We start from the raw sequence: 26,440 nt of genomic DNA on the forward strand, positions 1-26,440 counted from the left end.
GTCAAAATGAAAGAGCAAATGTTAAAGGCAGCTAGAAAGAAAGGTCAGGTCACCTACATAGGGAAGCCTATCAGACTAAGAGCAGATCTCTCAGCAGAAACCCTACAAACCAAAAGAGATTGGGGACCAATATTCAACATTCCTAAAAAAATTCTAACCCAGAATTTCATATTTTGTCAAATTAGTCTTCATAAGCAAAGGAGAAATAAGATCCTTTCCAATCAAGCAAATGCTGATGGAATTCATTACCTCCCGACCTGCCTTACAAGAGCTTCTCAAGGAAGCTCTAAATATGGAAAAATTGTTATCAGCCACTAAAAAACACACGGAAGTACACAGACCAGTGACGCTATAAAGCAACCACACAAACAAGTCTGCATGATAACCAGCTAACATCATAATGACAGGATCAAACCCACACATATAAATACTAACCTTGAATGTAAATGGGCTAAATGCATTTGCAGAAGGTTAAAACTGGACCCCCCTCCTTATACCATATAGAAAAGTTAAGATGGATTAAATGTAAAATCAAAAACTGTAAAAACCCCAGAAGACAACCTAGGCAGTACCATTCAGGACATAGGCATGGGCAAAGATTTCATGCCAAAAGCAGTTGCAACAAAATAAAAAATTCACAGATGGGATCTAATAAAATGAAAGAGCTTCTGCACAGCGCAAGAAACTATCAACAGAGTAAACAGACAACCTACAGAATGGGAGAAAATTTCTGTAAACTATGCATTTGACAACGGTCTAATATCCAGCATCTATAAGGAACTTAAACAAATTTGCAAGAAAAAACCCCATTAAAAAGTGGGCAAAGGACATGAACAAACACTTTTCAAAACGAGACATACATACAGCCCGCAATCATGAAAAATGCTGAACATCACTGATCATTAGAAAAATGCAAATCAAAACCACAGTGAGATATAATTCTCAATCAGAATGACTTATTAAAATGTCAAAAAAATAACAGATGCTGGCAAGGTTGTGGAGACAAAGGGATGCATATACACTGTTGATGGGTGTATAAATTAGTTCAACCATTGTGGAAGAGAGTGTGGTGATTCCTCAAAGACCTAAAACCAAATACCATTTGACCCAGCAATCCCATTACCAGGTATATACTGGAAGGAAGATAAATAATTCTGTCATAAAGACACAGGCATATGTATGCTCATTGCAGCACTATTTGCAATACCAAAGACATGGAATCAACCTAAATGTCCATCAATAATAGACTCGATAGAGAAAATGTACATATACACCATGGAATACTGTGCAGCCATAAAAAAGAATGAAATCATGTCCTTTGCAAAAATGTGGATGGAGCTGAGACCATTATTTTTAGCAAACTAACACAAGAACAGAAAACCAAATACTGCATATTCTCACTTATAAATTGGAGCTGAATGGTGAGAACACATGGACACATAGAGGGGAACAAGTCACACTTGGACCTATTGGAGGATGGAGGGTATGCGAAAATAGAGGATCAGGAAAAATAACTAATGAATACTAGCTTAATACCGGTGTGATGAAATAATCTGTACAACAAACCCCCGTGATACAAGTTTACCTATGTAACAAACCTACCCGTGTACTTCTGAAGTTAAAAGTAAAAAATAAAAGGAATTATAAGAAATATTTAACACAAAAAAGATTTTTAAAAATGGGTGAAATGCCCCAATTAAGAGGCACATAGTGGCAAGCTGGATTAGGAACCAAGACTCATTGGTACGTTGTCTTCAAGAGACCCATCTCACATGCAGTGAGACCCATAGGCCCAAAATAAAGGGCCAGAGAAAAATCTACCAAGCAAACAGAAAACAGAAAAATCCTAATTTCAGACAAAAGAGACTTTAAACCAGCAAAGATTACAAAAAGGATATCACATAATGGTAAAGGCTTCAATTCAAAAGAAGACGTAACTAATCTAAATATATATGCACCCAACAGAGGGGCATCCAGATTCATAAAGCAAGTTCTTAGAGACCTGTGAAGAGACTTAGATAACCACAAAATAATAGTGAGAGACTTCAACACCACACTGACAATATTAGACAGATCATCAAGGCAGAAAATTAACAAGGATATTCAGGACCTGAACTCAGCACTGGACCAGATGTACCTGATAGACATCTGCAGACATCTTCATCCAAAAGCAACAGAGTATACATTATTCTCACTGCCACATGGTACATACTCTAAAATCAATGACATAATCGGACACAAAACATTCCTCACCAAATGCTGTATAATGAGTACTAGGCTCATTATAATAACCACCCTCTCAGACCACACCACAATCAAATTAGAAAACCAGACTAAGAAATCCACTTAAAACCATATATTTAAATGGAAATAGAATAACCTACTCCTGAATGACTTTTGGGTAAATAGTAAAATTAAGGCAGAAATCAAGTTCTTTGAAACTATTGAGAACAAAGATGCAACGTACCACTCGAGTGTGCAGTGGGGAAGCCAACCTTGGACAGCTGAGCATGTGAGAAAAAAAAAAAAGATGCAACATACCAGAATCTGTGGGACACAGCTAAGGCAGTGTTAAGCAGGAAATTTATAGCACTAAATGCTCACATCAAAAGTTAGAAATACCTCAGTTTAACAACCTGACATCACAACCAAAAGGACTAGAGAACCAATAGCAAACAAACCTCAAAGTTAGCAGAAGACAAGAAATACCCAAAATCAGAGCTGAACTGAGATTGAGACATGAAAAAAAACATTCAAAAGATCAATGAATTCGGGAGTGGGTTTTTGAAAAAATTACTAAAATAGGTAGACTGCTAGCTAGACTAATAAGAAAAACTAGAAGATCCAAATAAACACAATTAGAAATGTCAAAGAGGATATTACTGCTGACCCTACAGAAATAGAGGTAACCATCAGAGAACATTATGCACATAAACTAGAAAATCTCAAAGAAATGGATAAATTCCTGGAGACATACATCCTCCCAAGACTGAGCCAAGAAGAAATTGAATCCCCGAACAGACCAATAATGAGCTCCAAAATTGAATTAGTAATAAATAGCCTACCAACCAAACAGAACTAGAGCCAAATTCTACCATATGTACAAAGAAGAGCTAATACCATTCCTACTGAAACTATTCCAAAAATTGAGGAGGGACTCCTCCCTAACTCATCCTATGAGGCCAACATCATTCTGATAACAAAACCTGGCAGAGACACAACAACAACAAAAAAACTTGAGGCCAGTATCCTTGATGAATATCAGTGCAAAAATCCTCAACAAAATACTGGTAAACCAAATCCAGCAGCACATCAAAAAGCTTATCCACCACAATCAAGTAGGCTTTATCCCTGGTATACAAGTTGGTTCAACATACACAAATCAATAAATGTGATTCATCACATAAATGGAGCTAAAGACAAAAACCATATGATTATCTCAGTAGATACAGAAAAGGCTTTTGATAAAATTCAACACCCCTGCATGTTAAAATCTTTCAATAAACTAGGTATTGAAGGAACACACCTCAAAATAATGAGAGCCATCTATAGCAAACCCACAGCCAACATCATACTGAGTGGGCAAAAGCTGGAACCATCTCTCTTGAAAACGGACACAAGACAAGGATGCTGTCTCTCACACCTCCTATTCAACATAGTATTGGATGTCCTGTCCAGAGCAATAGGCAAGAGAAATAAAGGGCATCCAAATAGGAAGAGAGGAAGTCAAACTATTTCTGTTTGCAGACAACATGATCCTAAATCTAGAAAACCTCATATTCTTGGTTCAAAAGCTCCTTCAGCTGATAAACAACTTCAGAGTCCGAGGATACAAAATCAGGGTACAAAAATCACTAGCATTACTTTAGACCAACAACAGTAACTAAACTAGAAATGCTTTATACCAATTTGGCCAAGAGCCAAATCAAGAGCACAATCCCGTTCACAATTGCTACAAAAGAATAAAGTACCTAGGAATACAGCTAACCAGGGTGGTGAAAGCTCTCTTCAAGGAGGACTACAAAACACTTTTCAAAGAAATCAGAGGTAACACAAACAAATGGAAAAATATTCCATGCTAACGGATAGGAAGAATCAATATTGTCAAAATGGCCATACTGCTCAAAGCAATTTATAGATTCAGTGTTATTCCTATCAAATGACCAATGACATTCTTCACAGAACTAGAAAAAAAACTATTTAAAAATTCATATGGAACCAAAAAAGAGCCCAAAATGCAAGAAGATCCTAAGCGAAAAGAACAAAGCTCAGGGCATCATGCTACCTGACTTCAGACCATACTCTAGGGCTATAATAACCAAAACAGCATGGTGCTGGTACAAAAACAGACACATAAACCATTGGAACAGAATAGAGAGCCCAGAAATAAGGCCTTGCACCTACAACTATCTGACCTTTGATGAAATTGACAAGAATAAGCAATGGGGAAAGGACTCCATATTCAATAAATGGTGCTGGGATAACTGGCTAGCCATATGCAGAAGACTGAAACTGGACCCCTTCCTTATACCATATACAGAAATCACCTAAAGATGGATTAAAGACTAAATGTAAAACCCAAACCTATAAAAACCCTGTAAGACAACCTAAGCAATTCCATTCTGGACATAGGCAAAGATTTTATGATGAAGACACCAAAAGCAATTTCAACAAAAGCAAAAATTGGCAAATGGGATCTAATTAAAGAGTTTCTGTGCAGCAAAAGAAACTATCAACAGAGTAAACAGACAACCTACAGAAAGGGAGAAAAATTTTGCAAACTATGCTTCTGAGAAAGGTGTAATATCCAGCATCTATGAGAAACTTAAACCAATTTACAAGAAAAAAAAAAAACCCCATTAAAAAGTGGGCACAGGATAAAAAGGAATGAGTTCCTGTCCTTTGCAGGGACATGGATGGAGCTGGAAGCCATTATCCTCAGCAAACTAATGCAGGAACAGAAAACCAAACACCACATGATCTTATCATAAATGGGAGCTGAACAAGGAGAACGCATGGAAATGGAGGGGAACAACACACACTGGGGGCTGTCAAGGTGAGGTCAGGAGAAGGGAGCCATCAGGAAAAATAGCTAATGCATGCTAAGCTTAATACTTAGAAGATAGGTTGATAGGTGCAGCAAACCACCACGACACACATTTACGTAACAAACCTGTGCATCCTTCACATGTGCCCTGTAACAAAAAAAAAAAAAGTGGGTGAATGATGTGAACAGACACTTTTCAAAAGGAGACATACACACAGCCAACAGGCATATGAAAAAAAGCTGAACATCACTGATCATTAGAGAAATGCAAATCAAAACAGTGAGATACTGTCTCACACCAGTCAGAATGGCTTTTATTAAAAATTCAAGAAATAGCAGATGCTGGCAAGGTTGTGGAGAAAAAGGAATGCTTATTCACTGTTGGTAGGAATGTAAATTTGTTCAACCATTGTGGAAGACAGATACCTCAAAAACCTAAAAACAGAAATACCATTCAACCCAGCAATCCCATTACTAGGATATAAATCATTCTGTCATAAAGGAATATAAACCATGCTGTTATAAAGGAATATAAGTCATTCTGTCATAAAGACACATGCACGTGTATGTTCATTGTGGCACTATTCACAATAACAAAGACATGGAATTAACCAAAATGTACATCACTGATAGACTGGATAAAGAAAAAGTGATACAGCTAAATCCTGGAATACTATGTAGCCATAAAAAAGAACACATAGGAACATGGATGGAGCTGGAGGCCATTTATCCTTAGCAAACTGACACATGAACAGAAAACCAAATACCAGGTATTTTCACTTATAAGTGGGAGCTAAATGATGAGAACACATGGACACATAGAAGGGAACAACAGACACTGGGGCTTACAAGAGGGTGAAGGTTGGGAGGAGGGAGAAGATCAGGAAACATAACTAATGAGTACTAGGCTTAATACTTTGGTGACTAAATAATATGTACAACAAACCCCCATGACACAAGTTTACCAATATAACAAAGCTGCACATATACTCCTGAGCTTAAAATAAATGTTAAAAAAAACAGTGAGAAAAAAAAAATTGCCAGAGTCACCCCAGCCTTCAGCTGACACCACTGTATGATCAGCCAGTAGCCATCAAGATCAAGATAAGACCTTCCACCAGTAAAAAGGTTACAACTTGCTGGAGGCTCAGCTGATCATTAGCGTTTTTTAGCAATATTTTAAAAATAAGATATGTACTTTTATTTAGACATAATGCTAGTGCACAGTTTATAGACTACAGTGTAATATAACTTCTATATGCACTGGAAAGCAAATTTGTGTCACTTGCTGTATTGTGATATTCACTTTATTGTGGTGGTCTGGAACAGACCCACAATAACTCCAAGATATGCCTGTAGGAGCTTCTCTAGACCTTTGATATTTGGCTGGATATTATAAAAATAAACACACCCCATTCCTGAATCCAGAAGTTTTTCAATCACAGTGTCAATATCTGTAGGTCATGAGCGTGCCCATTCAGCATTTATTGGGCTTAATGTATGTGCAGGTTCTTTGGTGGGCCTTGGGATAAAAAGTGTAAGAAGACATGGTCCATGCCCACAAAGAGCTCAAAAGCTAGTGGGAGAGGTATGTGTACAGTGAGAATAGGGACTACATCAAGGTGTGTGGTGGAAGTGGAGAGACACAAGCAAAGAAGGGGGCACTACCTAACCATTGTCTTAAAGGATTAATTCTGGTTTGCCAGGTAGACCAAGCGGCATGTTCAGGGAGTGTTACAGAGTTAGGGAACAACACTTGGAAAGGGCTCAAGACTTAGCATTCTAAGGGAATGCCACTTGTGGGTGATGGAAATATCTGGAAGCCCTTGACTTTTGGATTAGTTGGGAAATTCCTCTGAAATGTGTGCATTATGTCTGACTTTGGTCTTAGTTGGGTCACAGGCAACCATTAGCCTGATAATATAATTGTTTTGTATTTTATGTGTTTCGACAGTATTCTGAAGCTTACTGACAAACCAGAAAACGGAGTCATTTATAGTTTTGTTGTGAATCAACATGGTGAATCATTGTTTTGTTTTGTTTTGTTTTGAGCTCAGAATGCTTCCTTTTGGAATGATGAAGCAGAATGACCATTTGAGGAATATTTCAGGGGCAGAAGAAATGGCAGGAACAAAGTGGGAATAGTATGCCAGGGGGTAGTGAGGAGATGATTCCAGCCCCAAAGAAAAGCCCCATTGGTCCGTAGAAAATAAGGGTGGTAATATTGGAAGTTAGTGTGGGGGCACAGATAGAATGCAGACTCTGAGGGAAGACATGCTGAATTCAGATTCTAACATTAACTAGCACTGTGATTGTGAACTAATGACTTAACCTTTCTGAGGTTTAGTTTTCTCAGCTATATAGTATAAAATGGAAAAAAATTCTTCAACAGCTTTTCAGTTTGGAGTTAGGATTTCATAAAAGAATAGATGTACAGCTCTTGACAATATATTCTAAATACATCTTACCTTTGGTTCAGACTTTGGAGGATATAGAATATGAATTTAATGTGTAAATCAACCATTACAAATATTTTATTTTTTAAAGATATGCACATGTCATAGTCCATTTGTGCTGCTATAACAAAATACAACAGGCTAGGTAATTTATAAATAAGAGAAATTTATTTTTCACAGTACTGGAGGCAGGGAGATCAAGGCACTGGCAGGTTTTGTGTTTGCTGAGAGCCAGGTCTTCACTTCAAAGATGGTGCCTTTTTGCTGCCTCTCTCTGAGAGGATGGACACTGTGTAGTCACATGGCCAGAAGGTGGAAGGGCAAGAGAGTGCTCCCTTCAACCTCCAGCCCTTTTATAAGGATTCAAATCTCATCCACGAGGGTGGAATCCTCATGACCTAATCACCTTTCAGAGGCCACGCCTCTTAATCCTGTTGCGTTGGGGATTGTCTTAACATAAATTTTGGAGGGGCACCATTTTTCAAACTAAAGCAGCACTGTACTAAATCTTTATGGGTGGTGGCTATACAGTAATGAAAAAGTCCTTTTGAAATGTCTTTTTTTGATGAAAAAGTGCTCGCCTGGGCCTTAGGAAGCACCATATAAATACTGGTAAGTCACTGAGCTCCTCATGTCACTCATAATGGTCCCAAATTCTCTACATTTCCACACATGAAAACGTTGTTCACCCACTTTCAGAATGCTTTGGTTTCTTTCCAGAAGTGTTGATGGGTTTGCATGGATCTCTCCCTACTTTCACCACCCTCGTTCCTTTAATGTCAATAGCACACATTTTTTAGGTGACTGACTAGGATTTGGGTGGCAGTCCATGGCCATGAAATCCAGAGAAAGTAGAATGGCTCATATGTAAAGACAGAAATGGCTCTAGTAGAGAATAAACATTTGAATTAACTAATGTGATAAGGTACATGTTCTAAAGTCTAGTTCAATTTTTAGATTCATGGAAAATTCGTGAAGCAGGAAAGAACTCATCCTCAGTCTCTAAAGCTGATTTTAAATTAGGCATGTATACTCTTTCCTTCTTAAGCTTAGTTTCCTTAGAAGGTTCAATATAGTTCAAGAAGTTTCCACAGTGGGGCTGTATTTTGCCATCTAGCAAAGGTTCAGCACAGCCTTCCTTCAGGTCACTTCAGCTACATAAGGCAAATGAAGTTTTCTAGTGCAACAGGGAATGATTTAGTGTTCAAGGAATATCATTCTTCACATAAATGGATGTCACAGATTCTTTGAATAGATGTTCCCAGTGGTGGCTTTAGACTAGGATTAACTCAGAGTCTCTCTGAGTCTGCATTTTTAAAGTATCTGTTGTGTTTTTGAGCTCCCTATCAGTGAAAGTCACCACTGCTCATGTAGGAGCATAGAGCAGAAAACTTTTTTTTTTCTTGGTTCTTCCATTTTCTTAGGCCCTCAAGCCTCAAGCAAATTTTTCTCTTCTGCTTTCCAAATATATCTTGAATCTATGTGCTTTTTTTTTGTTTCTAATCCAAGGTTACACCATCTCTGCACAGACAGCCTTGGTGGCTCCTAGATGGTTTCTGTGCATCCATTCTGGCCCCTCCTGTCCGTTTACCCCTATAGAGCAGCCAAAGTAATCTTGTCAAACACAAATCTTGTTGTTTGGCTTCCTTACAGCCCTTTAGTGGTTTCCCATCCATCTTAATAAGGTAATCCAAATTCGTAGTACTTTCTCATGTAACCAGTACTGACTGATCTCTCTATAAGTCTCTTTCATCACAGTGTATGCTGGGTGCACAGAGATAAGTAAGGCTTTCCTCCTACTCTTAAGGAACCTAGAGTCTAGCAAAACAGTTAATCAATGTTTACTCATTTATCTATAAATGTTCATTGAAATCCTATCATTTACCAGCACAGTGCAGAATAAGGAGTTGGTGACTTTGTTGTTGTGCATGTGATGAAATGGGTGACTTGAATTCACATGGCCTATTTGCTGTTCTAATGACAATTTTGACCTGGTTAGCCTAAATCCAAAGCATGTGGTTTTAATCATTATACTTATATCAGTTATTTTCTACAATAATACTGCATAGCAAACAACTAAAAATCCTCAAATAAGTTCAGCAGTGTTTACTGCTTACACATCTGGGGTGGGTCACCTAAGCAGCTCTATTAATTTTGGTTGGCTTTGCTCACATGTTGGGGTTGGCTTGCTTTTGGCTGATCTAGATGGGCCTTGGCTGGGGGGATAACTAGGGAGACTTGGCCATGTTCTTTGCACCTTATTCTTTAGTAGAGTAGTCTGGGTATGCGCTCATGATGACAAAGGATCAAGAGAGCAGGCAGGCCTAGTCTCACCAGTGCTTTTTAAGCTCTGTTTGCATCATGTCTTGCTCACATCACAAGCTGACCAAGACAAATTATACAGCTAACTCCAGAGTCAGAATATGTACTGCAAAGTCACATGGCCACGATTTGGATTCAGGGAGAATTCAGCCATCATTGTAATCCATCATGATGCTGTATTTGTTCTTATTATAGCTTGTGTATAATTTGATCACAGGATTTACCAAATTATGTGGAAATATATACTGTCACCTCTCACTTGGAAACCCATTATAGGTAAAGGCCCTGTCTTCAGCACGATGCCTGGCATATAATAGAAGACCAACAAATGTTAAATTAATGGAATTATTAGTAGGTTGATGACTTTGAGATGTTTACTCTAGATAAACTTTTTCAGCCTCAGCTTAGTCAATTATAAATAGGCGATAATAATATCTACCACTGCCAGTTTTCTGAGGATTAAGTATGGGAAAAATGTAAAAGTATATACTGCTTACTCAAAAAAGATAGTTACTTCTCCCCTCGTCCCCCACCTTCCCTTTTCAGTGGGTTTTTATGAATTTTGGAAAATTTTGGCCCATTTTAAGCAAGGGGTTATAGAATAGAGAGCTCTGAATTCAAAATATCTCCCATATTTTCTACTAATTACTAGTTTAGTATAATACTTGTCTCCTAAAAATTGGGATCCCTTTGGATGCTTAAGCTTATTAACAATTTGCAGTTTGTCTTGAATCCTTATAATGTAGGGGTAGATTTCCTCTTTCTCATTCCTATAGACAACATATGTGAAGAGGAAATGGGAATTTAGAAGGGTAGTGGAGTGGAATTTTGGGAAATAGGGCATTTTGTGGGAGGACAAGCCTGGTGTAGGTACTGTGGTGTGTCTGTATATTGGGGGGTGTGGGAAGTTGGATAGGCAGAGGGAAGAGAGTGTGAGGTCTTCCAGCAGGCAAGACAGGGCTGGTGGGGCAGAGAATAAAAGCCTAACTCCTTTTTGTCAGTTTTTCTATACTTTGTAGTTGCCCTGGGGATCGTTTCTGATACCTGATAGAGATATTCAGTTGTATTTTATTAGTATTCCTAAATTTAAAAGAGTTATATTCTGTCTTTGGTGGTGTTCTTCCATAAAAAATATTATATAAAAATTAAAATTACGTATGCTATATATGTGTATACACACACATGTATACATATACAGGCTTGCTAATGTAAAGACACTTCAAAAATCTTTGATTTTATAAATTCTTTTCTCAGCCATTCCTATAAGCTGCCTTTTTTTACTCTAAAAGTATCTGTAATTATTTCAGTATTTCTCCTCAATAATACTATAGATGACTGTTTAAGCACAAATAAATAAAATATCTTTCTATTGTAATTGTTTTTTCCCTCATTGGTACTTTTTTGTGCGATATGGATAGTGATCAAGTGTACAATGAATGGCATTAATACATGGAACCCTCCATAGGTTTTGAGTCCTTCCAGGGGCCATAATGTTGTCTTTGCCAATTTATAAGAGATTGTATTTATTCATTCATTTGAATATATATATATATTTATTTTGAATATATGTATATATAATTGTACTCCTTTCTTCCTGCAAACCACTCCCCACAGATGTAGGGCAGAGACACATATGGCTTCTATCAATTTAGGGAGTAGCTTTGAGCACATCCTATTAAATTGTCTATTCCCAAAGGCAATACCAACACATTCAGTGAATGTTATTTTTTCCTACAGTTATATTCTTGATTGGACCACAAAGTTTTTCATAATACTGTACATGAAAAATAGGACATTCTAACTTTTTATACATAATCAACCCCTACCCCAACCCCTTTTTAGAAAACACTTTTTTAAAAATGAGGCGTTAAGTAGATTGTATTTCAGCTCTGAAAAGCCACAGTGAGTGTTAGTTACTCCATTTTTTTCAGTTACTGTGATTGAGTTCTTATTCTTTATGTCTGTGTATTAATTGGGGGTCTGTGTATTAATTGGGGTTGGTATAGCTAATTCCCCCTTGCCCTTCATATGTGTGGAACATGCTAGATTTGCTGCCAGAATACTTTTATATCAGTTATTTAGAAGTAAAGTCACCTTATTAATTTTAAATGAATTTAAAGTTAGAATAATTTGAAGAATCCTAGACTTTGAACTTTATTTTGTTAGTTACAATACTAAAAGTTTGAAATGTAAAAGAAAATTTCTTCTTTTAGGAAAAAAAATTATAAATGGGCCCTGCATTCTCTCCAGGGCATTTTTTTGTCAGCATTTTTCAAGGTTTAACCTTAACTGCTAAGGGCTATAATCAGGTATATATATATACCTGATTTGTTTTCCCATTGTAACAATTCCTGGTTAGGTTAGATTTTTGCAAGAAATTTGTTTAAGGTATATGTGGTGAGGGTGTGGGTTTTACCAGTAACCTGGTGAAAGCCATGATTCTCAGGATATATTAGAGAAATTAAAGAAAGCACCTCAGTTTCAACAGCAACAGCTTCTTCAAAAGAGTACGGTTTTTTTCTAGACTTTTCAATTACACATTGAGAAATTATTTGATAACCTAAAAAGTAAGTTTTCTTCCTCCTTTTAAATATTCAGGTATCTGCTACATCTGACTGGTAAATCAGATAGTTGCTGTTATTCAATTTTCTTTGCAAAATGAATCTGAATTTTTTTTGAGAAAAACCTCGCTCTGTCATCCATGCTGGAGTACAGTACTACAGCCTCAAACTCCTGTGCTCAAGCAATCCTCATGTCTCATTCTCCCAAGTAGCTAGGACTACAGGTGCATGCCACCACAGCTGGCTAATTTATTTTTATTTTTAGTAGAGATGGAATCTTGCTATATTTCTCTGGCTGATCTTGATCTCCTGGCTTCAAGTGATCCTTCCACCTTGGCCTTCAAAAGTTCTGAGATGTATTCAAGACCATGCCTGGCCTTGAATCTGAAATTTTTATGTGCAAAATGGAACTGAAAAAAGTCACAAGAAATTATTGTTTTCAGATATGTACCATATACCTTCTAAAATGATGCAGCTTGTACCTGCCTCTTAATTATGAATATCAGATATTAGTAATATTTTTTAAAATAATGAGTTTATCGGAGAAGCTTTATTCAGTTAAATCTTAATTCAGAATTTTGTTACCTAACCTGTTTTGCATTTGCCATTAATTTTGAGTCAATGCTCTGTACTTAATGATCCCCAAATTCCTCAATACCCTTACATTAATAGATCATGCAATTAAGTTGAATTGTATCCTAGGAAGTCAATTAGTACCTCTTCCACAAGTCACCTAGCCTCAGGACAAGATGTTACAGGCTCTTGTGCAATAGAACACTCATAAGTTCCTACCCTCACAAGAACAGACACCACATACTGTATATGCGTGAGTGACTGCATATGTGTATACCTAGTACCAGGCTTAGGTAATGCTGGACTTTTGTTTCTGGCAAAGGCAACTGATACTAGAATCATATTTAAAAGAGTATGCTTCTTCCTTATCTATACCTTGGTAGCACTATAAAACAAAATGTTTTACCTTTATAGGTTACCTTACACTCTATTTTGGGTAAATAATATGTATTACTTACTAGTTTTTTAATAGAGACATATAAAGAGGAAAGCAAACATAATTTATAATCCTATCCAATTTTTTTATTTAAAATAATAAATTACTCATTTATCCTTTAATAAAAAACATATATGTATGCCCTCCAGGTATGTGTCTGTGTATACATTTTCACTTGCACAAAAGTTATACATAATGTCATTATTCTTATGCCTTACTGTTTTGTAAGGACCACCAAATATTCTGTTGTATAACTATATTATTTATTTAGCCTGTATCAATCATACTGATGAGTGTTCAAGTTGTCTCCAATCTTTTACTATTAAAAACAGTGTTGCAGTGAACATCCTTGGACCTAGAACTTAGTGGTACTTTTGCAAATGTACTTGTGAAATAAGTTTCTAGCTGGGAATTTTTGGCTCAAAAGAGCATTATTTTTGGCAGGGCATGGTGGCTCATGCCTGTAATCCAAACACTTTGGGAAGTGGAGGCAGGAGTATGGCTTGAGTTTAAGGGTTTGAGACCAGCCTGGGCAACATAGCGAGACCTTGTCTCTACTAAAAATACAAAAAAAAAAAAAAAAGAGTGATGGCACACACCTGTAGTCCCAGTTGCTTGAGAGGCTAGGGTGGGAGGATTCACCTGAGCCTGGGAGATTGAGGCTGCAGTGAGCTATGGTCGCACCACTGCCCTGTATCCTGGATGACAGAGCAAGAATGTCTTTAAAAAAATCCAAAAATAACATTATTTTTAAGAGCACATAAAGCAGTGAACTAACTACACACTGCTGAGCCACAGTTTGTTATTGTTTAAATACATCTGAGTGGCAGAAATTGACCAAGTAAAGTTATTAGAGTAAAAATAAAATTGTACTGAGAGTCACTGGGATATTTTGTGGACTATAAATATGGTGGTAATAGCCTATAATTAACTGTCATCAACTTTAGACATTATTGATTTAATAAAATTTTTGTCACAAGTTCATCCCTGTGGTTTCACAAGTAGTCCATAAACATTCTCGAGGTTCATTTTAGATCAAAGACCATTAAAAAAATGGAACTACCCACAAACCTCCTGTGCCTAACTACATCTTCGAAAGTGGACACTCTAAGGAAGACTATGTTGTTATGATCAGAAATAAGTGCGCTTTCAATTAATGAGTGTGTTTTCCCTCCCTCAGGTGAAAGGAAAAATTTTGGAAAAGTAAAACACTGAAGAGTCATAGTATTCTCCTGTAACTTGGAACTGGAGAGGAGGCAAGATGCTGGCATAGCTGTTGAACTGGGAACCTGCTATGCCAACATATTGCCATCTTTCCTGTCTGACAGCAGCCATGGCCACCTGCATGCCAGTCCTTCGTGTATTGCTGTGTATGTGCGCCCTTCCTTGGATGTGGATTTCCATGACATGGACTTTCTCACCTTCCTTACTTCCTGTCCTGCTATGTATTGTGTCCTACCATGAATTCACTCCATGCTAGCCACATTGGCATGTATGGCTATTCCTTGGACACACCTAGGATGTTCTTGCCTCTTAGCTTGCCTACCTTTCTGTCATCATTTGGGCTTCAGCGAGGATATCATCTCCTCAGAGAAGCCTTCTGTGACCATGCTATCTAAAATACTCCAGCACTTCAGTCACCCTTTATCCCATTACTCTGCTTTTTCAGAAACATTGGTGCTCCCTGAAACATATTTGTTTACTTGCTTAGTGTCTTTTCTCCCGCACTACCATGTAAGCTTCTTGAGGGTTAGGGAACTTGTTAGGGATAACCACTGTATCCTTAGAGTGTGACACATAGTAGGTTCTCAATACATATTTTTGAAACTCTACCCTGATGCAAAAGAGATATCAAATAATTGTAGTTTTTGCATTATAAATGTCTTTGGTGAAATCCCTGGCACAAAACTAATAATAAAGAAATAAACAGATAATGTTGAGTTCTGGGCCTGCAAACCTAACTCTTTAAAGCAGTCACAGTAAATGTGTCATTGGATCCATAGACTTGTGGAAGTCAGCATATTTTATTGGGAAAAGCATGAGCTTCAAAGTAAAACTTATGGTCAAATCTCATTACTGGTGCGTTCTTAAGTCATTTAACCTCTGAGCCACAGTTTACACAAATGTAAAATGAGAATAATAGTGACTCCATAGGACCCTCAAGATAAGGAAATAAGGTATTTTAGATGATTCTTATCACATGTCTAAAAATTTAGTGTCTCTAAAATTCTTGATATATGCATACCAGTAGACACTCAACACATTTATTTCACTACTAAGAAAAAAGTTTTCTTTAGTTAGAGACAAGGGATTTTATGTGAAATGTGTGGAAATTCTATGCCAGAACGATAGTACATGTAGAATTCTTTGTAAAGATAGAAATCTTGAGAGACCAAGGAGTTAATTGTCAAGGATCTCAAGTTCTTCTCCTGGTTAGTTCACATTCCTCGTCTTCCTTTGTTTCTGGAGTTACTCATTATCTGTAGATCTCTTTTAAAAGTGGTTTTTACACATTCACTTTAAAGAGTAAGAATGTTCAGTAAATACAATTGTATTTTAATGTTTAATAAATACTAATGTTTAATAAATACTGTTTGATGTTTCATGTTTTTAAGCATTGAAGTTTTAATAAAAAGCTTTGCTTTTAATAAATAAAATTTCATGTTAATTTTAATGCTTTTCCAAGAAATAAAGTAGCAATCACTATTCTCGATTGTCATTATTCAGTATTACTCAGGGTATTAAAACATACAGAAAGATCACATTATACCTTCATTTCATGCCTCTTGGAGTATATTAAACTAAGCTGCTAATTTAACAAAAATGTGTAGCACAAAAGTGAGGTAGTTTTAGTCTACAACTTTTATAAGCATCTATTTATATAAGGATAATTTGTTTAAAGACATCATTGTACAAGCTGATCTTGCCTATGAAGGCTTTTAAGAACTCACAAAACAGCTCTAGCTGAAAATTAGATTCACAGTGCCTTATCCATTCTTTATATTAATAGTAATTTGTTGCAGGGTCAATTGGCCAGGACATACAGTTTATTACAAGAACTGGTTTACTTATTTTACCTATAACTTAGTTTTAAAAACTTGTTTCATCAGTTTATTTGGGCTTCTTTTGCCTTTTGCAGAGTTCCAGGTACCCTCATCTACGTCAGTTACAGACATATCCAGTGCCCCCTTGACCTCAGTGTAGTTGATGAGCTGGGTTCCATGTGTGGAAATGAACATTGCTTGCCAAGCGCCATCCTCCACATCTGAAATGTGTTTTACTCTAATTACTAAACACCTGAAGCTTCTTTTTTGATTCGAAGTGAACAATGTTTGTGGGGAGAAACCCAAACCCCTAAAACTTCAGACTTAGGAACATCAGTGTAAGAGACTAAAATAATTAATATTCTAAAGTGTCCAATAACTTCTTGAAGTCAGTGGTTTTTAAACTTCATTGTTGTATTATCACCTAGAGAGCTTGTTTAAAAATGCAGATTCCCAAACCATTCCCTAGACATTCTATTTAATGCATCTTGACTGAGACTTCAAATCTTCATTTTTTAATAAGCATCCTCCTATTGATTCTGATCCAGCTTGACAACTGTGCTTTGAGGCCGGGTGTGGTGGCTCACGCCTGTAATCCCAGCACTTTGGGAGGCCGAGGCAGGTGGATCACCTGAGGTCAGGAGTTCGAGACCAGCCAGGCCAACACGGTGAAACCCCGTCTCTACTAAAAATAGAAAAATTAGCCAGGTGCAATGGCACTCGCCTGTAATCCCAGCTACTTGGGAGGCTGAGGCAGGAGAATTGCTTGAGCCAGGGAGGTGGAGGTTGCGGTGAGCTGAGATCACGCCACTGTACTCTAGCGTGGGTGACAGAGCGAGACTCCATCTCAAGAATATGTATATATATAGTATACATATTCTCGAGAATATATATATACATATGTGTATGTATATATATACATATGTGTGTGTGTATATATATACACGTGTGTGTGTGTGTGTGTGTGTATATATATATACTGTCCTAAGTCTTATACAATTCCCAGTATAGAACTTGGTCGTGGTCTTAAATGCAGCCTGCTTTCCCACTGTATCTGTGCTTATGAAAAACTGGAAAAAGGCTTTGTAATTGTCCTTCTTACTCTGAGGTTTCTTACATAAACAGCCTTATAACTATTCACAGGAGCACTCACTGCACCATGTATGGGGTGATGGTGATACGCTTCCACAGAGTTTTTAACTTCAATGCTTTTTTTCTCCATTGGCTCATATTATAATTTTCAAGATGTTTTCTTTTCTTTTCTGATTGCCTTGATACTGACCCAAATCCTTTACCTCTAAATATTCTTTCTCTAGGATTTTTGTCAAATTGTAAATGATATATGAGCTCTTTTCGGCTACAGACTGGGTCTAATTATGCAGAAGGAATTTTCAAGATTTTTAGGACTCTTACTGTGATAAGTCTTTCTGTAAACTAAAGGATCATATCTTGAGCTATTTCTTATTTTTGCAGATTTTAAAAAATTTGAGATGTCTTTTCCTTTATGAGGTAGTGTAGTGTAGTAGAAGGAGTGTCAGAATGAAATGCACAAAGATCTGGGTCCTAGTCCCAGTTCTGCCATTTTGTAACCATGTACATGAGTTGGGGCAGATCGTTTAATCTGTTTTCTTATTTGTAAATTGGGGGTAATAGTAGAAGAGATTATATGGTGTATTAGAAAGAAAAGAGGGAAAAGCAAAATACAGCTGTGAAAACTATGTAAGCAAATTGGAAGACAATTTATAAAAAAAGTTGGTTTTTTTTAGTAATTGTATTTAAATTTATTTCAGTGTTTTATTGTTTTATGTTGTTTTTGTCTAACTTAAATGTGAGAAAAAAAGCAGAGTTCTGGATAGAAGGCAGATAACCTTTGTTCTCATCCAACCTGAAGCACTTATTTGCTAAATAATTCCAGTCAAAAACAGAAGAAATGTGGTATTTTAGTTTTATCTTGAGGAAAGGTCCTGCTTCTCTTACTCTATCTAAAAGCCTAGAAATAAAATGATAATTATTCTATGACTCATATACTTGCTTTTTATGTCAATGGCTTATTATGAGATTCAAATCAGGTAAGGTATATAAAACTGCTTTGAGAATGGTAAGAAGCTGTACAAATAAAAGTTCTAAGATATGGCTTATAAATTCTTTTCAACCCTCCGTTTTTCCTTTCACTCCTACAAAAGTTTGCTTTTGAAATGATTAAAATTTTTAAAAAATTAAAATATTTTATTCTAAGCCTGGCTATACTGTTTTAATTTGTAGGATTTTAATCGTTTACCATTGTATTTGTAGCAGCTAGACTGATAGGAGATTTGTGTTGTTGAGTCCATCCCCTTTCAGCTATCTCATCTAGGAATGCAGAAGCAGAAAGGTAGGGCAGGCTGGTTGGATCCACTAGAATGGATTTCCTACTGAATCAATACTTGTCTCAAAACCATATTAAAGCGAGGAACAGTGGCATGCACCTATAATCCCAGCTACTCGGGAGGCTGAGGTGGGAGGATGGCTGCATCCCAGGAATTAAGGCCAGCCTGAGTAACATAGCAAGACCCTGTCTTGTAAAACAAACAAAACCAAAGCATTAAAACCAAAGTACTTTTAGTTTTCACTGAAACCTAGATGATGTTCTTATTTCTATATAATGTTTTGTATATTAATATACATTAGAAAAATACACAGCATCTCCTTTTAAAAGTAAATTTGTTTTAATATTTTTAAAATTAATTTAAATAAAATGTTAAGGCATTTATAGTCAAGGAATATGACAAAAATTGTGAAAGTGCTGCTCAAGTAGCCAAACTTTGGGAAATCTAATTGGAATGTGGGTAAGCAAGATCCTCCTGTCGCATAGCTGGGGAAGACTTTATAGATAACATGTTAGATGTTACCTAAGGTTTCTTGAATGCATGGTTCAGTTTAAGAAGTATGTTTAGTTATTACTCTTGGATGAAGAAAATATTAGTTTTAAGTGAGTGTTAATGGACTTTGCCCATGAACTGCATACATGGTCATATATTTTTACTGTTAAGAATTACTGATATGTCCCAGATGTAAAGATCATAGTTTTTATGTCCTTGAGAGCAAAGCCCAGTTGGTAAATGATAAGAAAGTTCATTATAAGTTCATTAATCAATCTGAGTAAGTATTTGAGTAAGTATCAGGGCAGGTGTGTGTCCTTTTTTGAAGATAAGATTACCAAAGAGTGGCAGTTTACACTGTCTGAGCAGGTATATAATCTACATGTATCCAACAAAAGCAGAAACCCTTTCTGTCAATAAAGTTAATTTGATAAGTTTAGGAGTCAAAATCTGGAAGTCCAAAAAGATGCATAGTGAGGAGAATCATCAAGCATGCATGAGGAAACAAACTGGGATGGCATTACAGGAAAATGATGTAGTTACTTGGAAGCAAGCCACCTTCGTGGTTTGCATTCTTTGGAAATATGTTCTATCTAATTGGTTAACTTTGCAAAAAAATGAGTGATTTGACTTGCTGATTCCAAGTTAATTACTTGACCATTGAAAGTTTTTATAGAAGAGCATTCATGGAATTTGTGTGACCTAGAATGATCCCTGTGTTTTCTCACCTGCCTTTCTTCTTGCAAACCTTTCCTGATTTGTAAAACGTGTATAAAAAACTCAAATATTGGACTTTGGAGACTTGTCATAAAAAATTGTGTTGAGCTATTGCAGGATCTTGGAGAGACAGAGGTTATCTTGGGAAGGAGATCCAGGTCTAGTGTACTTGAAAAAACAATCGGTACTTAAGAATGAAAAAGAGGTTAAAAAAAACAAAGGAAGCAAATATAATTGGCGGTAAGGTCACAAATCCAATAATAAGAGAAAGCCCATATATTAAAATTGAAATATTAGAGTCTATAGATGAATATTTCCCTAAATGTAACACATTCAAAGTTATTACATGGTGCTTATAATTATTTTGAATTAGATAACTCTTCTTTGCATCATTACCTGAATTGAATATAAAAGTTCTAGCAGTTTTATTAGAAGCACAGAAAGCCTTTTCCTGACTTCCTGTGCCATGACCTAGATTTTTTCAGTTATTTATTCATCATTCAGTATTTATTAAGCACCTCCCATGTACCATACATAGTCCGTACCTTTCCATGACTTGCAGTCTAAGAAAAAAGATAACCATTGCAAGTTTGATTATTATGGCGAAGGACTTTCTTGTTTGTGTATGGAAACATAACAAAGACACCTAATTTAGACAGGAAGTGGTAAAGGAAAACCACTTTAAGGAAGAAATATTATTTAAGTTCAGGCAAAAAAAAAAAGAGGTCGCGGGGCAGGGAAAGAGTATCCCAGACAGCATATGTGAGAGCTGTGAAGCTAGAAATTTTGGCACATCAACAACTGACATGTCTGGAGTGTTGAGAATAGCGGTGAAAAGAGGAAATGGGGTGTGCAATACACGGACGGGGCCCAACACAGGTCTCCTAAGCCTTATGAAAAGTACAAGTAATATCATAAGTTAGATGAGGGGCCATTGAAGGATTTAATGTCACTGTTTCATGAAACAAAACTTTTTTCTTGGCTATTCACATTCTCTCCACAGGTTTATTCACTTCTGCCCTCTCGTGTATCTAAAAATTAAACTTCCCTGGATGCTGTCACTCCTCTTTGTTACTGGCCCATCCATCATATTCTCTTTGTGCCCTAACTTCTAGCAAAAAGAGCTAATATTTATTGCATCTGTTTCTTCATGACCCGTTACAATCTATCCTCTGTTCTCATAATTAGATTGGAACTGCTGCTTCCAAAGGTGAGGTGTTCGTGACTGAATCATCAGCGAACCCAGTAGTCACTCGCATTGTTGACCATTAGTTCCCTCAAGGCTCCCTTTTTGATGTTCATGACACTACTCTTATTCATCACATTTCTAACAACTGTCTCTCAGTCTTCTCTCTGACTAGTCACTGAATTCACCCTTCCTCTTAAAGCAGATTTTCAATAGTTTTCCAATCTTTTAAATCTTGATTTCTCATTCTTCCTAGGGCATCTGTATCTACCATTTGGTTTTCAGCTCTTACAAACACTGAAGATGTGCTACCTAACATTTTTAGTCCAGACTTCTCTACTTTACTGCAGTTTTGCATTTTCTAGCTGCTTTTTAAATCCCCCCAAATGGCTGTGCCATTTGTACCACAAACTCAATCCTTAGAAAACCAGAATCCTACTGCAATCTAAATGGCTTCTTGTCTTATCTTGGTTAAAAGCTTTGCCAAGCATTCACATTGGGAACCTGAATGTTACCTTTCATTTTTTTTCTCACCTACTCTCACACCTCCTCCCCCCATCTAATCATGTGTCAAATCCTGTTGAGTACATCTCTGCAGTGTCTCTCAGGTAGTCACTGCTTCCCATTACTGCTGCCATTGCCTTTGTTCATACCCAGCTCACAAGCAGCCAGCTTAAAATCTTCTAATTCATCTCCCAGCCTCTATTTCCTGCCTTTCTCCCAATCTGAACCTGTTTTCCATGTCTGCTAGAGTTATCCTCCTAAAACATACATTTGATGATCTTAGTGTCTTGCTGTTTTACTTAATAAAGTCATAACTCCTTAGCCTTATAATTAATGTGCTCCACAAATTTGCACCAAACCATTTTTCCTCTTGCATCTCCCAGGTACCTGTGCCCTAACCAAAGCAGACTGTTCTGAAAATCTAACACACATTTACATCGTCATGCCATTTTGTGTATTTTTCCATGTTTCTCTTTTTACTGAAGAACTGCCCATCCCATAATGCCCAGTGAAGATTACATTTCTTTGATGAAATCTTCCCTGATCCTCTTAAATAAAATTGCTTGTTTCCTATGTGTCCCAAAAGCATTGTATGTGATTCAATCATGTAAAGCATTTGTTTCTGTAAAACATCATTGTGCACCTGCCGTGTTTAAAGGGCAGAATTTATTCTTCAGCTTATTCGTGGTTGTGAGGGAGAAAAAAGAGATCCTCCTCTAAGTATTGTTTGAAGATAGAGTGCATGTCTTCTCTGTATATTTTTATCTTCACAGTTTCTAGTACAAAACCTTGCACATATAACACATTTGTTGAATATATGTCATAGCAATTATCATTTGTTCTGTTTCATATACAAAGTACTTCCAAGGAGTCAGCTTTTAAGGTGTAAACACACACACACACAGACACACACACAGACACACACACAGTGCTGCAGTTGCTTTCAATAAATGAGGACACATTTCTCTGCTCAGGCTTTCCAGCAGTGCTTTATTATATAAGCTATTCTGGTTAGCTCTATTTTATGGATCAGTTGCTTGCCCTGGCTACCTTGAGGAGAAGGGGTCCAGTGTAAGAATTCGTAAGGCCTGGGACCAGATGATGTCAGGAACCAAAGCAGCTTTAAGGGTATGCTCTTTTCCTCACCTGTCATTTTCTTTATGACTATGCTCAATGCTTCCCTGCTCCCCTCTGAGAGTCTTTTTCACTTTATCTTTTTTTTACTCGTTTTTCTCTTACCATAGACTTGTCTTAGAGAGAATTGTATGGGTACCATCATCTGTCTCTACTTCATGACCTTTCAGCTTCACCTCCCACCGTTAATTGTAGCAGAGTCTTTACCTATCCCAGTTCCAGTTCCCAAGAGAGAAACTGATGGGCCCAGTTCTCCTTTTGGACCAGTCCTCATTATAGGTTTCTCGCATAGGCAGCCCTTTGGTCATATATACCACCTCTGATCCAACCACCTCCAGCCTGCTACACAACGTGGCTGGCTCAGTAATAGGAATTATGAATGGGGTAGTTCCTCTTCATAAGGGATGTGAGCCTTTTCTGCCTACACTCACCAAATGCCATCACTGGATAGAAGTATTTATATATCTAAGTACACTTAAAAATTTTGAATTATTTTCCTACTCTCATATCTTAACAGAACTTCCACAAACACTAAACTAGTTGTATTGATTTAAAAAATTATGACCCCAATTATTGATTCTCTCTTTTTCATAATGTGCCTTGTCCTTCAAGCCACACACTTACAACATTTAGGATTGCTGACATTCGAAAAATTCTTAAATTTTAAAGATTCTTTTTCTTTATTCTTCCTCACCTTTTCTAAATAGAGCCCATATAAATTCCCAACATTTCGTGTTTGCCCTCTCTTTTACTATCTCTTATTTTATTGCTTCCAATAATTTTAGATGAACTCTGGAGAAGATGTGAGGCCGAGTCTCTTCACTTTGTGCTCAACTTTAGGTCAAGTTCTTTTGACACACCACAAATGGATTTTATGTTCAGTGATTTGCTGAGTGAAGAAGTTAGAGAAGCCATGAAAATAAAAAGGACTTTTCTAGATTAAAGTCATCCAGTCTAATAGTCTGTGAAATTTCCAAGATTTTTCAACTTTGATTTCATTCCTAAGTTATGTAATACCAAATATCTCAGTAAATCATTTTATACCTATAGCATGAATATCCCATTTCTAATTTAATCTCATCTTTTGCTTGTCTTCATGTGCTCCTGAAAACAGCCTTTTATGGCTGTACCCAGAATCAGTTTAGCATTCCTTTATCCTAGTCTTCTTTAATTTTTTAAACATTAATGGACTGTTTTTAAAAGTAGTAATCAAGCAGCATGCTGATAATGCAAAGTCTTCCATGGCATTTCTCTTGCCTTTAGCTAATATTTGTAATTCTTTGTTAATATGTTTTGGTATGTGTGTTTTTTTCTGCAGCTGTTAGGACATGGCAAAATTACAATTGAATCTGAAAACTAGCAACTTCTTGTTCTTCTCAGGAAAGCCAAGAAAAACGATATAATGAAACATTAAAACCAACCTCTAAGGAATCAAATGTGGAATATCTAGGTTTCAGTGCTATCATTGGTAGGCACTCAGTAAATATTTGTTAAAATGACTGACAATTTTTATTAAGTGAATAGAATTTATTATCATTTCAAACCCTTACAATCTAGGTTTCAAAGGCAAAGCAAGTAGGTAAAAATCAAGTTTCTTTTTGGAGACACATAAGGCACAACTAATGACAGCACTGACTTCCCGAAAAGTCTCGAAGTTAATTGTGTATCACTCACTAGAACGTCATCCTTTGAAAAGACAGCCAACGACATCCACATTGCCTTGCATGCAATGCCCTACATTTCCACGGACCACATCCAGTGTCCTCATTTCTGTTTGAGGCCCAGGGGAAGCATGCCTGGTCTTTCTCTTTATTTCACAGCTTGAAATTACCCATCTGCCAATAGATCAATAGTATTAGTCTATTGTCTTGTAACTTCTTTAAGGGAAAGAACATCTAGAAGTCATGGTTCTTTTAACAGAACACGATGAAGTATTGCTATGACAACCTTAATTGTATATTATAGGCAAATCAGATACCACCTTGAGAAGACAAGATAAACAATTGCCTGCACTAATGGCTTAAGACAAATTTATGAGAAAAAATGCTTATAATTTAGAAAGCTGTATCCATTAACTTGTGTATGAATTGGAAAATGCCTGCTTTTATTTAATTTTAGCAGTAAAGCACCTAGCTTCAACTTGCAAAATATTTGTTCCATTAAATCTGAGAACCAATGATCTTAGTGATTTACCTCCTGATAATTAAACAAAATGACAAATTAATCTATTGTAAAGTCTAATGTAAAATTTTTTAGACTTTCAGAAAATGTATCACTGCTTTTTTATTTTAAGAAAGTGCTTGTGTCTGTATTTATATCTCAACAAATTATAAAATGCTCTGTACCTATTGCCTCTCTTTTAATGCCCTTGGCTTCCTACCACACTTATCCTGTACTATGCACATATGTACATTTTCCTTTCACATCAGTATGTAATTTTCTAGTTATAACCAGATATGTTAATGAGAAAGACATTAATTAGAAGTGGAAAAGTTCAATTTTACTAATCTAAACTTAAACACTATAGTGTTCAGTCTTATATTTAAGAAAATAATCACTGTTTTTTTACTGTCTGGGATGGTGATGTGAAAGCCAAAATAATGCTGAGTTATGATTCAAAATTACACCCTTTTAAAAGTCCATGTGATGCAACCTCAAAGTCTTGAAGTACCACAATACTTGGTATCTAGGCACTCAATCCTAAATAATAGCTGTCTGGCAACTATTTCATAGTGTCTGTTTTCTGCCTTCCATAATAGAATTTTTTTTTTTTAATGCTTTTTTCTGTTTGGTACATAAATATGTATGTTGATGGTTCAGAAAGAAAAAAACAACTCTGAGGGCCTCAGAAACTGAAGTAATTAAACCATTTTGAAAATTATCGGTGCACCTCTAGCCAGGAGTTGATTCATTTCAGGAAGATCTTAATCTTGTCCTGACCTTCAGAATGGATGAGATGAGTAGGAAGAAGCTCAGTTCATATTCCCAAGGCAAATGAATAGTTTCATTATATGACCTGACTGTATCTACAGCACAGACTCAGTGACAAAGAGGACATTTGTTTCTGTGTGTTAAGATGTTTTTAAGAACCTTTATTCCTGCCCCAAACAGGAGAACTGTTGAACTGTCACGACACAGGATGCTTATCAAAGACACTGACATCTTTCCAGCCTTCTTCACCTGTGCCCCAATTGCTACCTGTTGTTGGGTGTGTGTTACCACTTCCAAGCCATCTTCTCTTGAATTTCAAGAGAAGCCACTCTGAGCAGCAGTCTCTCAGTTTCACGACTTTAGAATGACCTCTTTCATTTTGCATTTATACGTGACCAAAGGTGGCTCAGATTGGGTTTCCCAGCTTCCTAGGTTAGTCAAAGTGAAGTTTGACACCGAGAGATGGGGTCAAGCTAGGGTGCCCTCAGGAAGTTAATCAGGAAGATTAATTGGCCCAATATTTAAGTGTAATTAAGCCCAGAAAAATTGAAATTGTATCTAAGTACATCTGTCTAACACTCTTCCCTCTTTGTACCCCAGGCACACCAGTTTTAGTCTTTATAATGAGCTTTACAGATCTAATATTACACTTTTAATTAAGATTTTTTTAA

At 36.6% G+C, this 26,440-nt stretch overlaps 1 long non-coding RNA gene and 2 other non-coding genes across 3 annotated transcripts in view; all 3 read left to right on the forward strand.

Annotated features, from left to right (window-relative positions):
- The window catches only part of MIR31HG (MIR31 host gene), a 105,754-nt gene that overhangs the window by 32,980 nt on the left and 46,334 nt on the right, over positions 1-26,440 (forward strand).
- LOC112204465 (small nucleolar RNA SNORD55/SNORD39) lies at positions 2,440-2,515 on the forward strand. The gene has a single exon (XR_002938110.1). It is a non-coding gene; the product is annotated as a small nucleolar RNA SNORD55/SNORD39 (small nucleolar RNA).
- Positions 14,643-14,713, forward strand: MIR31 (microRNA mir-31). Its single transcript, NR_032004.1, has one exon. It is a non-coding gene; the product is annotated as a microRNA mir-31 (primary transcript).

The sequence above is a fragment of the Pan troglodytes genome, chromosome 11 (genome assembly GCF_028858775.2).
Source record: "Pan troglodytes isolate AG18354 chromosome 11, NHGRI_mPanTro3-v2.0_pri, whole genome shotgun sequence".
Lineage (NCBI taxonomy): Eukaryota > Metazoa > Chordata > Mammalia > Primates > Hominidae > Pan > Pan troglodytes.